The sequence below is a fragment of the Odocoileus virginianus genome, chromosome 7 (assembly GCF_023699985.2).
Source record: "Odocoileus virginianus isolate 20LAN1187 ecotype Illinois chromosome 7, Ovbor_1.2, whole genome shotgun sequence".
NCBI classification, from domain to species: Eukaryota; Metazoa; Chordata; class Mammalia; order Artiodactyla; family Cervidae; genus Odocoileus; species Odocoileus virginianus.
In genome coordinates, this window is record NC_069680.1 from 81,463,201 (window position 1) to 81,475,938 (window position 12,738).

At 49.7% G+C, this 12,738-nt stretch overlaps 1 long non-coding RNA gene across 1 annotated transcript; it reads right to left on the minus strand.

The window, feature by feature from the left end:
* Positions 1 to 1,575: 1,575 nt before the first annotated feature.
* Positions 1,576 to 10,757, minus strand: LOC139036091 (uncharacterized). Its single transcript, XR_011488828.1, has 4 exons — positions 9,132 to 10,757; positions 8,486 to 8,653; positions 2,149 to 7,827; positions 1,576 to 1,887 (listed from the first exon to the last, which is right to left on the minus strand). It is a non-coding gene; the product is annotated as an uncharacterized lncRNA (long non-coding RNA).
* Positions 10,758 to 12,738: the final 1,981 nt, after the last annotated feature.

Here is a 12,738-nt window from a genome sequence, read left to right on the forward strand (position 1 = left end):
CAGGGACTCATCCGAGCAGCGGAGGACCGCTGGGGTGTGGGTCTGTGTGCTGCAATTCAGGAACTGACTGATGACCAGGGTTCATGGGGAGCCCGACAGACACAGGCCACAGGAACCGGTTCAAGGGCTGCTTGCAGCGGCCTTGATCAGATGATGGACAGCCGGCCTGCCCCCTGCAGGCTCTGACTGACGGTCCTGGGAACTCTGACCTCCACTAGGCCACAAAAAGACCTGTTGAGAAATCTCTCTGAAGACTGATTAAGTAAACAGCCACAGTGCAGATAACAATAATTGTGTGACGCGGCTGGGGTGCTTGCAGTCAGGAGAAGCACGTGTGAATAATGACTGGGACAGGAGTCTTGCCTTTCTGTTCCTCTACATTGAACTCCTGGCTCCTGGTCTCAGTTCTGGGCTCAGAGAGCATTTGCAGGGGATGGAGTTGAGGGTGTGGAGACTTTCACTCTCATTTCACGGGTGTCAACATCCCAGGGATGGTACCCCACCTGTCACTGCATGGCAGCTGGTGGGCAGGTGGTCCTCCTTCCTGCCCTGGCTAACCTGAGATGCTGCTCCTGGGGGCTTTCCATCTGATTTGTGGCCCTGGGGCCGCTGGAATTATAGCAGGAGTGTCTCCCCAGATCTCCCCCGGAGCGGTAGGCTAAGCATGAAGAAAAGTCTGGTTTTCATCTGCAAGCATCTCTGAGCACATTGATCCTGTTTAGTTTTAGCCAAGAGCTGGTCAGACTCCCCTGGATAGGGAATAGAAGCCCCCTTGCCACTTTGCTTCTCTAATGATCTCTGAGACCCCTTTGTAGATGGAGGTGGGAGTGGGCTGCTGGCTCTGGACTCGGTATGGTTATGTCTAATCAGCCCTCTGGGCTCCAGCAGCAGTTTTGATGTTTGTTCATCCCATTCATTCATCATTGATCCATCCAGTGACTCACTCGCTAGGACTGTCATTTAGTCATTTAGCCACAATGAGACTGTATCTTCTTATCTTTGGTCCCTGCTGTCTGGCACGGCTCCAAGCCCATGGTAGCGGCTCTGTGCATTTGCTAACTTCCTTTCTGGCCTCACTTTTGTGGAAATCCTAACTTCTGGGACCTCAGAATGTGGCTGTATTTGGATGCAGGGTCTTTAAAGAGGGGATTAAGTTAAAATGAGGCCGTTTGCAGTTTAAAATGAGGCTCTGATTCAATCTGGTTGGTGTCTGTATACAAGAAGAGGTTAAAGGACTCCCCTGGTGGTTGGATGGCATCACTGACTCGACGGACACGAGTTTGAGTAAACTCCGGGAGACAGTGAAGGACGGGGAAGCCTGGCGTGCTGCAGTCCATGGGATCGCAAAGAGTCGGACACGACTGAGCGACTGACCCACCACCACAACCTGGCGGTCTAGTGATTAAGACTCTGCCTTCCACTGCAGGGGGTGCAGGTTTGGTTCCTGATTGGGAGACTGAGATCCCACATGCTGCGGTTCAACGAAGCCCGTGTGCCACAACCAGGGAGGGCCCCGAAGAGCTCCGAGGAGCCCCGAGGAGCCCCGGCACTGAAACCAAGACCTGACACAGCCAAAAAGAAATAATGTTTTTTTTAAAGAAGAGATTAAGACCCAGACACACACAGCGGAAAGACGGTGTGAAGACACAGAATGCAGCCGTCCACAAGCCCACGAGAGAGGCCTGGCACAGATCCTTCCTTCATGGCCTCCGGAAGGAACCAACCTTGCTGACTCCTTGATTGAGGGCTTCCAGCATCCAGTCCTGGGAGGATGTACATGTTTTCTGTTTAAGCTACCGGGCTGTGGTACTTTGTTCTGGCAGCCCCAGCAAACTGGTACAAGCTTTCAACTGAGCACAGGACCACAGGCAAGGTGTTCCAGGAGGTCTGGAGACAAAGCAGAGAAACAGATACAGGGAAACGGGAACAGCTAGGGGCCCATCCTCTCTATACATTTTCTCCTCCCAAACCCTCTCTACTATGCCTCTCCTTCCCTCTACCTCCAACAGAAAGAGGAAACACAGGGGGAAATGAAACAGAGGGATCCCCAGCAAAAGGACTGGCATCCTACAGAAGCTCTGTAGGAGAATTCATATAGAATCAGAAGCACTTTTGTCTCTTTGTTTTTCACACAATAAGGACGTTTACTTCAGTCTCATATCAAAGAAGTCTAGCAGTAGATAGCCTAGGACTGCTTTAGTGGTTCTACATTCATCAGTATTCCATGTTCCTTTCTTTCTATTCTTAGAATTTGGCATCCTTTGCAAAGAACACCTCTTGGTCCAAAATGGCTGCTTTAGCTCTAGCCATCATATCCTCATTCCAAGCCACAAAGGATAAAGCAGGTAAATAAGTCATCTTTGCTGGGTTAACTCCCTTTAAGCACTCATCCAAAAAGTATTTTCCATGTGTATTTGCAGAAGTGCATTTTTTTTTTTTTCTGGCTACCTCTGTCTCCACCATCCTTATTTGGTGCATGTAAGTATATGCACATGGCCAGCCTGAATGTGTGTGTGCATCTGAGGAAGGCCCAGGAAAGGGTCCACAGCTGTGCGGACACGCTGTGAGCGTTCAGTTGGCAGGGCCTTCCCCAGGGTGCTTGCCAGCCCCAGTTTTACGGTGCATGGTGGCTGGAAAGGGCCACAATCGAACCTTCCTCAGGATCATGAAGTATATCCCCTGTTGCACTTTTTGACTAAAGATGATGCCAACGTTGTATCTCCACGCAACTGCTACAGGAGAAATGTCCTTCAGTTTATGGCCCTGGCCAGTGGTCATGGGGCTGTGACCTCCTTGTCTGCAGGAATCAGGAGCTCATGTCATCATGCAATAGTCTTGTGATCTCTGGAAACATCTCTGAGCCTTCAGACCTAGCCTATTAAGAAAGTAAGTCCATTTGCAAATGTGCCTGAGATATAAGTCCTGATACTTCTGGTTCTTCCATGGTGTCCACCACTTTTCAGTCAAAGACATTTTGCACCGCACAACTCAGTGATAATCCTGCCCTGTCCCCTCGTGGGTCTCTTTTGCAATCCTAGCTCAGCTCATCGATTTTAAAGGGAACTGGGATTCCAGGAGCTCAGTGTTGGCCAACCTGTCCCATGTTGCGTAGTGCTGGGTCCCCAGTGGACTTTGGCAGAGATGTTACCGCCCCTGTGGTTGCAATCAGCTTCTGTGTGCATGTTGGGGGTGAGATTGGCAACACGCTCACTTGTACTGATCGTGGCGTTTCTGAAGTGTGGTGCCAATTTCTTCATTTAACATTGATGTGAAAGAAGCTTCCTTTCTTTTTTTTTCAAACTTTTAAACTTTTTATTTTGTATTGGGGTAGAGCTGATTAACAATGTTGTGGCAGCCTCCGGTGAACAGCAGAGGGACTCAGCCACACATGTACAGGTATCCATTCTCCCCCAACCCCTTCCCATCCAGGCTGGCACATAACATTGAGTAGAGTTCCATGTGCTATACAGTATGTCCTTGTTGGTTATTCATTTTGAATACAGCAGTGTGTATATGACCTTCCCAAACTCCCTAACTATCCCTTCCCTGCCGGCAACCAGAAGTTTGTTTTCTAAGTCTGTGGGTCTGTTTTTTAAGTCCATTTGTATCATTTCTTTTTAGATTCCACAAATAAGGGATTCCATACAATATTTCTCCTTCTCTGTCTGCCTTAGTATGACTCAGTATGACACTCTTTAGGTCCATCCATGTTGCTGCAAATGGCATTATATCATTCTTTTTATGGCTGGGTAATATTGCATTGTATACATGTACCGCGTCTTTATCCACTCCTCTGTCGATGGACATTTAGCTTAAAGCTGCTTTTCTTTTCTGCATACAGACAAATGAACATCTTCCAGAATAGTCATGTCCTGCATGTGCTGGGCTCTCCCCACCCTACTTCCTCCTGCAATGCCCTCCTTCCTTGGCTTGCCCTCCATCCTTGCCCTCTTTTTCTTGCTTCCTGCTTCTCACCAAGCATAATCCCCCTACTTGATAAAGCTTAGGTTTTATCAAGAGGCAACTCCAGAGGTTATCTGCATTTTAGATTCTTTTGATGTCTTTTTAAAAGTCTTTATTGTTGTTACAACATTGTTTCTCTTTTATGGTTTATTTATTTATTTATTTTTGGCTGAGAGGTATGTAGGATCTTAGCTCCCTGATCAGGAAACTGAACCCTCACCCTCTGCATTGGAAGGCGAAGTCTTAACCACTGGACCACCAGGGGGCATTTTAAATGAGTGATTCATGAACATCTAAGCTTTCAAAACCCAAAGAAATGATTTTCCATTGCTTGAATGGAGCCAAGGGTTTCTATCTGGACTGGTTGTGCACACAAGTGTACTTTGCTTATTCAAATATCCAAGCTGGGGCCTCGTGGCCCAGTGGTTAAGGTGCAGGGGACCTGGGTTTGATCCCTGGGCTGGAAGGGTCCCACAGGCTGCAGGGCAACCACAGCTACTGACAGCTACTGAGCTGGTGCTCTAGAGTCTGTGCCCTGCACCAGGAGAACTACCGCAAAGAGGACGAACAGTAGCCTTGCTCATCGCAACTAGGGAAAGCCTGCACACAGCAACAAAGATGAATAAATAAATAACCTTAAAAACCCCCAAATATCCACGCCTGTGGCCAGTCTCCCTCCAAGCCAAGTGGCACCACCTTCCTTGGCGTGTGTCTCGCACGATGCAGGTGACTTTTCAGCCACACCTTTGACAGCACTCAGGCTATTTATCACATATCTTGCTGCACGCGGAGGCTGACTCGGGTCTTGGTGACATCTCTCTGCCACTTCCCCCTAGACCCAGAGCTATATTTATTAGCTAGCAGATTAAAAAAAAAAAAAGTCCTTTACGTTTTTAGGGCTTCCCCAGTGGCTCAGTGGTAAAGAATCTGCCTACAGAGCAGGAGATGCAGGTTAGATCTCTAGGTCGGGAAGATCCCCTGGAGGAGGGCATGGCAACCCACTCCAGTACTCTTGCCTGGAGAATCCTGTGCACAGAGGAGCCTGGCGGGCTATGGTCCATGGGGTCTCAAAGAGTCAGACATGACTGAGCGACTGAGCACAGAATACGCTTTTAAACCCACACCCTCTCCTCCCAGGCTTCAATTTCATAAATGTTGGTTCTTCCAGAGAACTGAACAGGGCCCGCAATCCTGCATGTGCTTTTCAATAATCCCATGACTAGTCAGTGAGGATGGAGCAGTGACCCCAAGATAGAAGACTTCATTTGGCATGACTCACCCTTGGAGACATCCAGCTCGCCTGGCGTGTGTTGTTAAGTGCCTGATTCTGTAAATATTGACAGTCAGAAACCATCCTGAGAGCTAGGAAGCAACGACCTTGCTTCGTAGGAAGGTAATGTATATGAATATGCCCCGTGATTAGGCAACACTCGTTATTTGCTCTGACTTAGTCACTGATAAATATCACTGCACTCTCTCTCTTCCTAATAGTGACTCCTCTGCTGATGTGTGACTCAGAGTTGATATATTATGGGGTCTGATTCAGCCAGGAAAGTTTGGTCTGCCACCGCAGAGAACAACATCCAAGGCCACTTTGGATTCCAAGATACTGGTTTCTTAACAAGTGTGGCATTGCCAAGAAGGAAAAGCTCAGAAGCAGTCTCCATATTTGAGAAACTGAAGCAGGTGTGGAGGGATAAAGAGCAGAAGAGTGCGTTAAAAAAAATAAAATTTATTTATTTAAAAAAGTATTTTGGCTCAGCTTGAGGCCATGTGGGATCTTAGCTCCCCCACCAGGGATCGAACCTGTGCCCCTCTACTGGAAGCGGAGCGTCTCAACCACTGGACCGGGAGGGAAGTCCCCAGAAGGGTGCTTTTCATCATTCTGAGCCTGTGTGTTAAAACATGCTTGTCCCTCAGGCACATTTCCAGTGTATTTCACCCACTGGCTCCCCGAGGGGTGACCTCTCTATTCAAGCCAACCCTTCCAGGCTTGTGAGCACTGCCCTCAGAGAAGGGGCGAGGATGCCCATGCAGAATCTGGGTTTACCTCTTGCTCTCCCTTTCTAATGGCTTAGAATTAATGGATCATTACTGACGTTTTCTGAGGGCTTTGCTTGTTTGGTTTCTGAAGTTTTGTTCCTGTGAAGGAATTTCCCACTTGAATGAAGTTCAGTTCTTTTGAATGGCCCTTGTTTATTTCCTACATCTTTTTCAGGGCCTGTCCTGCCAAAGTGGAGATGAGCTTTTCAATAGGTGGGATTTGAACATGGGCTTTTTTTTTGGCAGACCAGTATGCGGGCTAAAAGTGTGGCCCTTGGCCAAGGGCACGTGCATGCACACACACACGTGCAAGGCTGCACCCCCCTGCATAATCACCTGGCACTTCCTCTGTGTCGCCTTGTAAGAGAGCAGAGCTCGGTTTGAGCTAACTGCATCAAGAGGCAGCACAGCCCTGTGAAGGGAGCATGCTTCGGGGCTGGCACTGAAGCACGGATTGCCTCGATGTTAAGATATTTCTTTACCGCTGACTGTGCGACTTTGGGCAAGCATCTTAACTTCTCTGAGCCTCAGAATCCTTATTTGTAAAATGAGGATCCTAACACCTACCCAACTTGGAGGCCTAGTGTGAGTCGAGATGAGATAATGCATGGGACACACCTGGTTCATAAAAACTGCTTTGTCCACAGTGGCTATGTTATTGTCTTTAGCACCAAGCCAAGGTGGAAACTGCGGCTGCTGACAATTTGGGATTGTTCTGGATTCGAGTTATGAAGCCTTACTCCGAGTCTGAAGTTTTATATGCATTGGGTCAGCCGCTCAAGGAGGTATTACTAGCTTCACTTTATAGAAGAGGAGCTCGAGGCTCAGGAGTGAGTACAGCTAGCTGGAATTGGAGCCAGGCATCTCTGGCTGTGGGGATTCCCAGGTGGAGCTAGTGGTAAAGAGCCTGCCTGCTAACACAGGAGACATAAGAGACATAGGTTCAATCCCTAGGTCGGGAAGATCCCCTGGCAGAGGGCACAGCAACCCACTCCAGTATTCTTGCCTAGAGAATCCCAAGGACAGAGGAGCACGGCAGGTTCTTGGTGCATCGGGTCACAAAGAGCCGGACATGACTGAAACAACGTAGCACGCACGAATGCATGTCTGGCTGTGGGGAGCCTGCCCTGATCCTGAGATGTGCCATCTTTTCAGGGACACTGGAGGTCATGAGTGTGTGTTTATGTGAGTGTTTATGTGTGTGGGTGTGTGTATTTAGCAGAGGCTGGCGACTTGCTGTGTCAGGAGGCACAGGGCACCTGCTTCATCTTTGCCCCATGACATAAGCACAGGTCTGTCTGTGTGCCGTTAGCCAAGCAGCTTTGCAAAGCCCTTGCTTAACCACCTGCCAGTGGCTGAGTAGGCCAGGTAGATCCCACACCTGCTGAGTTATGACGCAGTGTTCTGGAACCTGTTGTTAGTCCCAATTTTTAATGGAATGTCAATGGGTGGGTGACAGGCATCCTAGCCTTCGGCTCGGGGTGGGTGGTAGTGGGTTCTAGGATGCTGGAGGAGACGGAAACTCAGAGTGACAGTCACCTTGCTTGTCTTGGTGACCAGAAGGAAACAGATGGTTCAAGTTCCTCCTCCAATCCCCCTCGCTCAGGGAAACATTTTACCTGAAATGATGAGATTTCAAATTATGCCCTCTCAGGGCTGCTTTCTGGAAGAGGGCATGGCAACCCACTCCAGCATTCTTGCCTGGAGAATCCCATGGACAGAGGAGCCTGGCGGACTACGGTCCACGAGGTCGCCAAGAGTCGGACACGCCTGAAGCCACCGAGCACACATGTTTGCAGGGCTGTCTCTCTGGTATCAGGACTATACGGCACGTTTGGAAGAAAAGAGAAGCGATCAGCAGGGCAATGTACAGACCGTGAACAAAGGAGACTTCCTCCGAAGGGGCCCCAAATGAAGAAGGTGTGTTTTCTGAGCAGAAATGTGAGGTAAAGGATCCTTGAGATGACTTGAATGGAGAGCCTGTTTCTAAGTCATAAACAAGAACTTCTAGGCATGATCACTTCAACTGGATGAAACCTGTTTCCTGTTCCTCTCTCAAAGGTGAAAGGTCTCCCGAGGCCCCCGAGGAGAGGGCCCTTGCCATCACTTCTCCTTACCTGGGTCCCTAAAGCTCCCAGGAGGTGGGAGGGTGCTTCCCTTGGGGCCCAGAGGTCACCCAACAAGGTCAGGGCCTTGAGGAAGGGGAGTTGAAGGAGTGTTCCTGGAGGAAGCATCAGTAAGTCTCAGACACATCTGTGGAAGGTCTGGTGTTTCTGAGAGAAGGAAGGGGCAGTAGAGTGGAGGCAGGGAGGCTGGCTTTGGCTGCCTGGAGATCAGATCTCATTCCTTTCTGAGGGGTCTTTGCTCCGTGAGTCCGCAGGGGAGCAGGGATCCTCTCTCAGTGATGGCCAGTGCAGACAGAAACTACAGTGGAGGCAAGGCCAGGCAGGCAGGTTGGATAGACTTTAAAGATACTCACGGGTTGCTCTGTATTGACTGGATCTGCTTCCAGTCCTCCTAAATCTTTCAGGTCCAGGAATCTCTTCCTTGTTGCCCCGAAGAGCTGACAGATCCTCCAGCTGGTTTGCATCTCTGGAGGGTGCCACAAAGACTAAGCCAGCGGTGCCAGGTAAGACAGCTGCAACATCTGGTACATGGGATGTGTTGAGTATGAGTCGTCTAATGTTACTTGTCGTTATGTCAGACTCCCTTTTGTGTTTACACTTTTTAAAAGACTATTAAAAAATTTTTTTGGCCGTGCCGTGTGGCATGTGGGATCTTAGTTCCCTGACCAGGTATCGAACCTGTGCCCACTGTATTGGAAGGGTGGAGTCTTAACCACTGGAGGGCCAGGGAAATCCCTGTGTTTACACTTGGGAAGTCTGTTCTCCTTCAAACCAAATGGTTCTTTCTGGCAGATATGCCCCAGCCCGTCCGCCTTACCTCGCAGAAATGTTGGGCTCTTTTGTGTTCCAGGTTCATTTCTCAGGTTCATCCCCTTGCTCATTCACTGGTCCTGCCAACACTTATGCTAAAGAGATCGTGGTCCCTACCCTTGCTGAAGAGGTGTCACCCAACCCACTTAGGACCTCCCTCGCACCACCCCACCCTCTGCAAATACATACGATGAATTCTTTAGTCTTTCTGGTTCCACGTCTAATTTCTGAATAGATGCATGTGACCTCCATTATTGCGTGAGTATATTTTTTCAATGCCAGTAGACTTTTCAGAGGAACTCAGGGCCTGCAAAGAGCATCTGGAGGCTCTGATTTAGAAAGCACTCCCTGTTCCAAGGTCCTCTGAGGCTCTCGCTGTCTAGATCAGAGAAGGGATGAGGGAGGAGCCACCAGACGGATGGAAAAAACCAGGCCCACGTGTGCCTACCCTGCCTGGAACCTAACGTCTGCTTTTCAAGAGCTGCCTGATAAAGAATACGAGTCAGGTTACTTTAGAAACTAAGTAGTCTTTTTTTTTGCATCAGAATCAGCATTTATTTATTTTTTTCATTTTATGTTTTTAAAATGGAAGTATAGTTGATTTACAGTGTAGTAGAAACCAAGCAGTCTCGCTGAGCTACATGACAATTACTAGCCACACAGAGAATTGCGGGCCCCACCAACACTCATCATGTGACTGTGGGCGGGACGCTGCCGTGGAGTGACCACAGCGGTCCTTGTTGAAACAACTGGGCCCCAAAATCAACTTAAAGGGGAAATAAAAAGATAGCAGGGTCAGGCTACAAATGCTTACGTATGTACCCGAGGAACGCTCATTCGAGATCGTTCTATGTCAACATGGGGGCAGCTGTTGCTCCCTTGCGTGAGGATAGGAAAAACAACTGTGTGGGGAGAGGCGCGGGGGGCGGGGGTGCTGGAGAAATCAATGCACAGCAGAGGGGTGCCTCCCCCCTTCCCCGGATGCAGCAGCAGGGCGGCGGGCGCATGCTCTCCAGGATTCTATTTCAGGCCGACTGGAGGCAAGAATGTGTTCTTTGCCACAGGAAGAATGTTCCCTCAGACAGAACTGCTAATCAGGCGAGAGGATGGGAGGAACGGACAGCCAGTGGTGGCGGCTGCTGGTTTTTTTAGCAGCCTTCCCCCTCCTGGCCTGAGTCACATGGATTTTTGGCCGGCTGAGACAGTGGCTGAATATCTATACCCCTCCCCACCCCGCCGCCCCTCCAACCTCATGGCCTTTGTTTTTGAAAATATGGGAATTTTCTGAGCCTGCGAGCTCCGTTGCACAACTCTGAGCGATTTTCCAGAGCTTCCCTATGTCATCTGTCTCCGTGACAGCAAGAGGGAAAAAGGAGGGAGGAAAAAGACTAGGGTGCAAACGGGCCAAGGAGGGAAAAGCAAGGGAAAGGCGGCGGGGCGGTCAGCGGAGAAACATTTTGGTGACGTCAAAGAAGACCACACTCCTCAGCATAACATTACTTGGTACCTCAACCGCCCACTCACTAATTTACTAGAAACCAAACAGCCTGTTTGGAAACCTGTAGCCTACAGTCTTTTTTTTTTTTTTTTGGTTTTATATTTTTTGCTATTCTCCCTGGACCCAAAGGGCCATTCATTGTTGGGAGTTTGAAAGCTACCTGATTTCCTGAAACAGAGGGGATTTCCACGAGTAATAATTCAGCCCGTGCTGGCGCGAGGCGCTGGAGCTCGAGTAAATTGATCCAGCTGCTCACAGGCTGATGGAAAAGTGCCCGGGGGAGGGGACTGCATCTGCAGCTGGGGCCGCAGCGGGCGCGGTCACGTGGCCAGGCCGGCGTCCGCGGAGCTGACTCGGGCTCGCCCCCGCCCCGCCTGCATCCTCCGACCCCGCCCCGCCCCTCCCCGCGCGCGCCCACCCCCTGCACGCGCTCCCCCGCACGCGCTCCCCCGCGCGCGCCCGCCCCCCGCGCGCGTCCGCCCCCGCGCGCGCCCGCGCCCTGAGTGCGCCCGCCCCCCGCGCGCGCCCACCCCCCGCGCGCCCCCCCGCGCGCGCCCACCCCCCGCGCGCCCCCCCCGCGCGCGCCCGCGCCCTGAGTGCGCTCTCTTCTCTGCGCCTAGACTCCGCCTTGCAGCCCGCGCTGGCCTCGCTGGAGGAAGGCAGTTTCCTGGGCCATGTGTCAACCTCTTTCTTGGGAAATGCGAGACGCCAAGGATGGTGGGGGGTGGCCCTACGTCCTAAGCTTCCCCCGAGAGTCACCCTTTTGGCTCCGCTGTCTGTGCTTCCCAGAAGCACCCCCTCCCCCTCCCATTTCTGTTGTCTGGACTGTCAGGGCCTATTGACAAATAAAATCGGAGCTGGCAGCGGTAACCTGGATGAAACCCGAGGCTAAAGAAACACTGTTTCCACTACCCAGATGGTAGAGATCAATCTGTTTTCTGGCCAAGGCCGGGCAAGTTAATTTTTATCCTAGTAAAAATAATAAACAGGGTATTAGCAACTAAATGTTTATCAATTTGCAGTTCATTTCCAGCCAGTCTATTTCACTCCTGCATGCTTTTACTGTTAGCTGATGTACTGGAGTGCTTTACATGGAACCATATGTGTCTAGTTAAGTCCTAGCCCCTACAGCATTTCTATGGTGCTTTTCACCTTAATTGGTTAATGTTATTTGGCTGTTTCAGCCATGGTCCTCCAATATCGCGTTTTAATGATAAACTTCAGTAGAGAAAGGTTAAATGACTTGCTGGGGATCACCCCACAGTTGAGTAGTGCTAGCTAAGGATGCCCTGGTTGGGAAGATGTCTTATTAAATGGGCAAAAAGCAAGGAGAGCTCAGAGAGACGATGGTAAATACTTGTGAGCATCCGGTCACCCACAAGCCAGGCCTTTCTGCAAATGCCGTGACTGGCTTTGTTGTCTTAGCGGAATTCACAAGCCCATTTGGTGGTGTCATCTATTGTTTATCCACCAACTATTATAGTCGGAAACAGTTTCAGCGATGACAAAATGGAGTGATGGCTATACTGTGAATCACGCAGGCAGGGAAGCCTTCTCTCAGTCTCCCAGTTTTCCTTCATTGAGTATATAGTAGAAATCTTGATATTGCCACATGGTTCAACTCAGATCTAAAGTGGCCACTTAGAGGAAGGGGGAGAAGACAGAGTTTATGAGGTAGCGGTGTAGAACAAACTAAGTCAGATCTACGCCTGTGTTCCATCTTTTTCTCCTTGGGAGAATAACTCACTTTCCTGAAGCTTCAGTTTTCTTCCCAGTGAAAACATGGGGCTGGCAGGATGCCCTTGGAGGGCTAGCATGTGCATAAGGAATGTATGTATTCAGGACTTGGCACTGTGCTTGGAGTCTAGTAGAGGCTAGTAGGAATCCTTTCCTTAGGAAGAGTAGTCTTGGCACGGCTGGCCGGCAGTGGGTTGAGGACACCATATATGCAACTCCAAATATGAGGCAATACCCCATTTCCCAACGAGCAAGTTACAAAAGTCTTCTGTGTGTGTGCGCACCCATGTGTGTTTTTCTTTTCTTGGCTGGATTGAATATGTACACTTTTAATGATGCAAGTGGAATAGTCAAAATTCTGGTTATAAAATTTAATTTATTGGTTTCATTACATGCCTATTTAAAATTATAGGTGTAAATGTACGTATTTAGCATCTTGCCCTTTTGGACTCATTATCCAGACTCTTCATCATCACTTGTCTTTGTCATCACTTGAGCCCCCTGTTGAGTGATCTCACTCTGTCTTCCAGAACTTGCTTCTGCCCACATATTTTTGAGTTT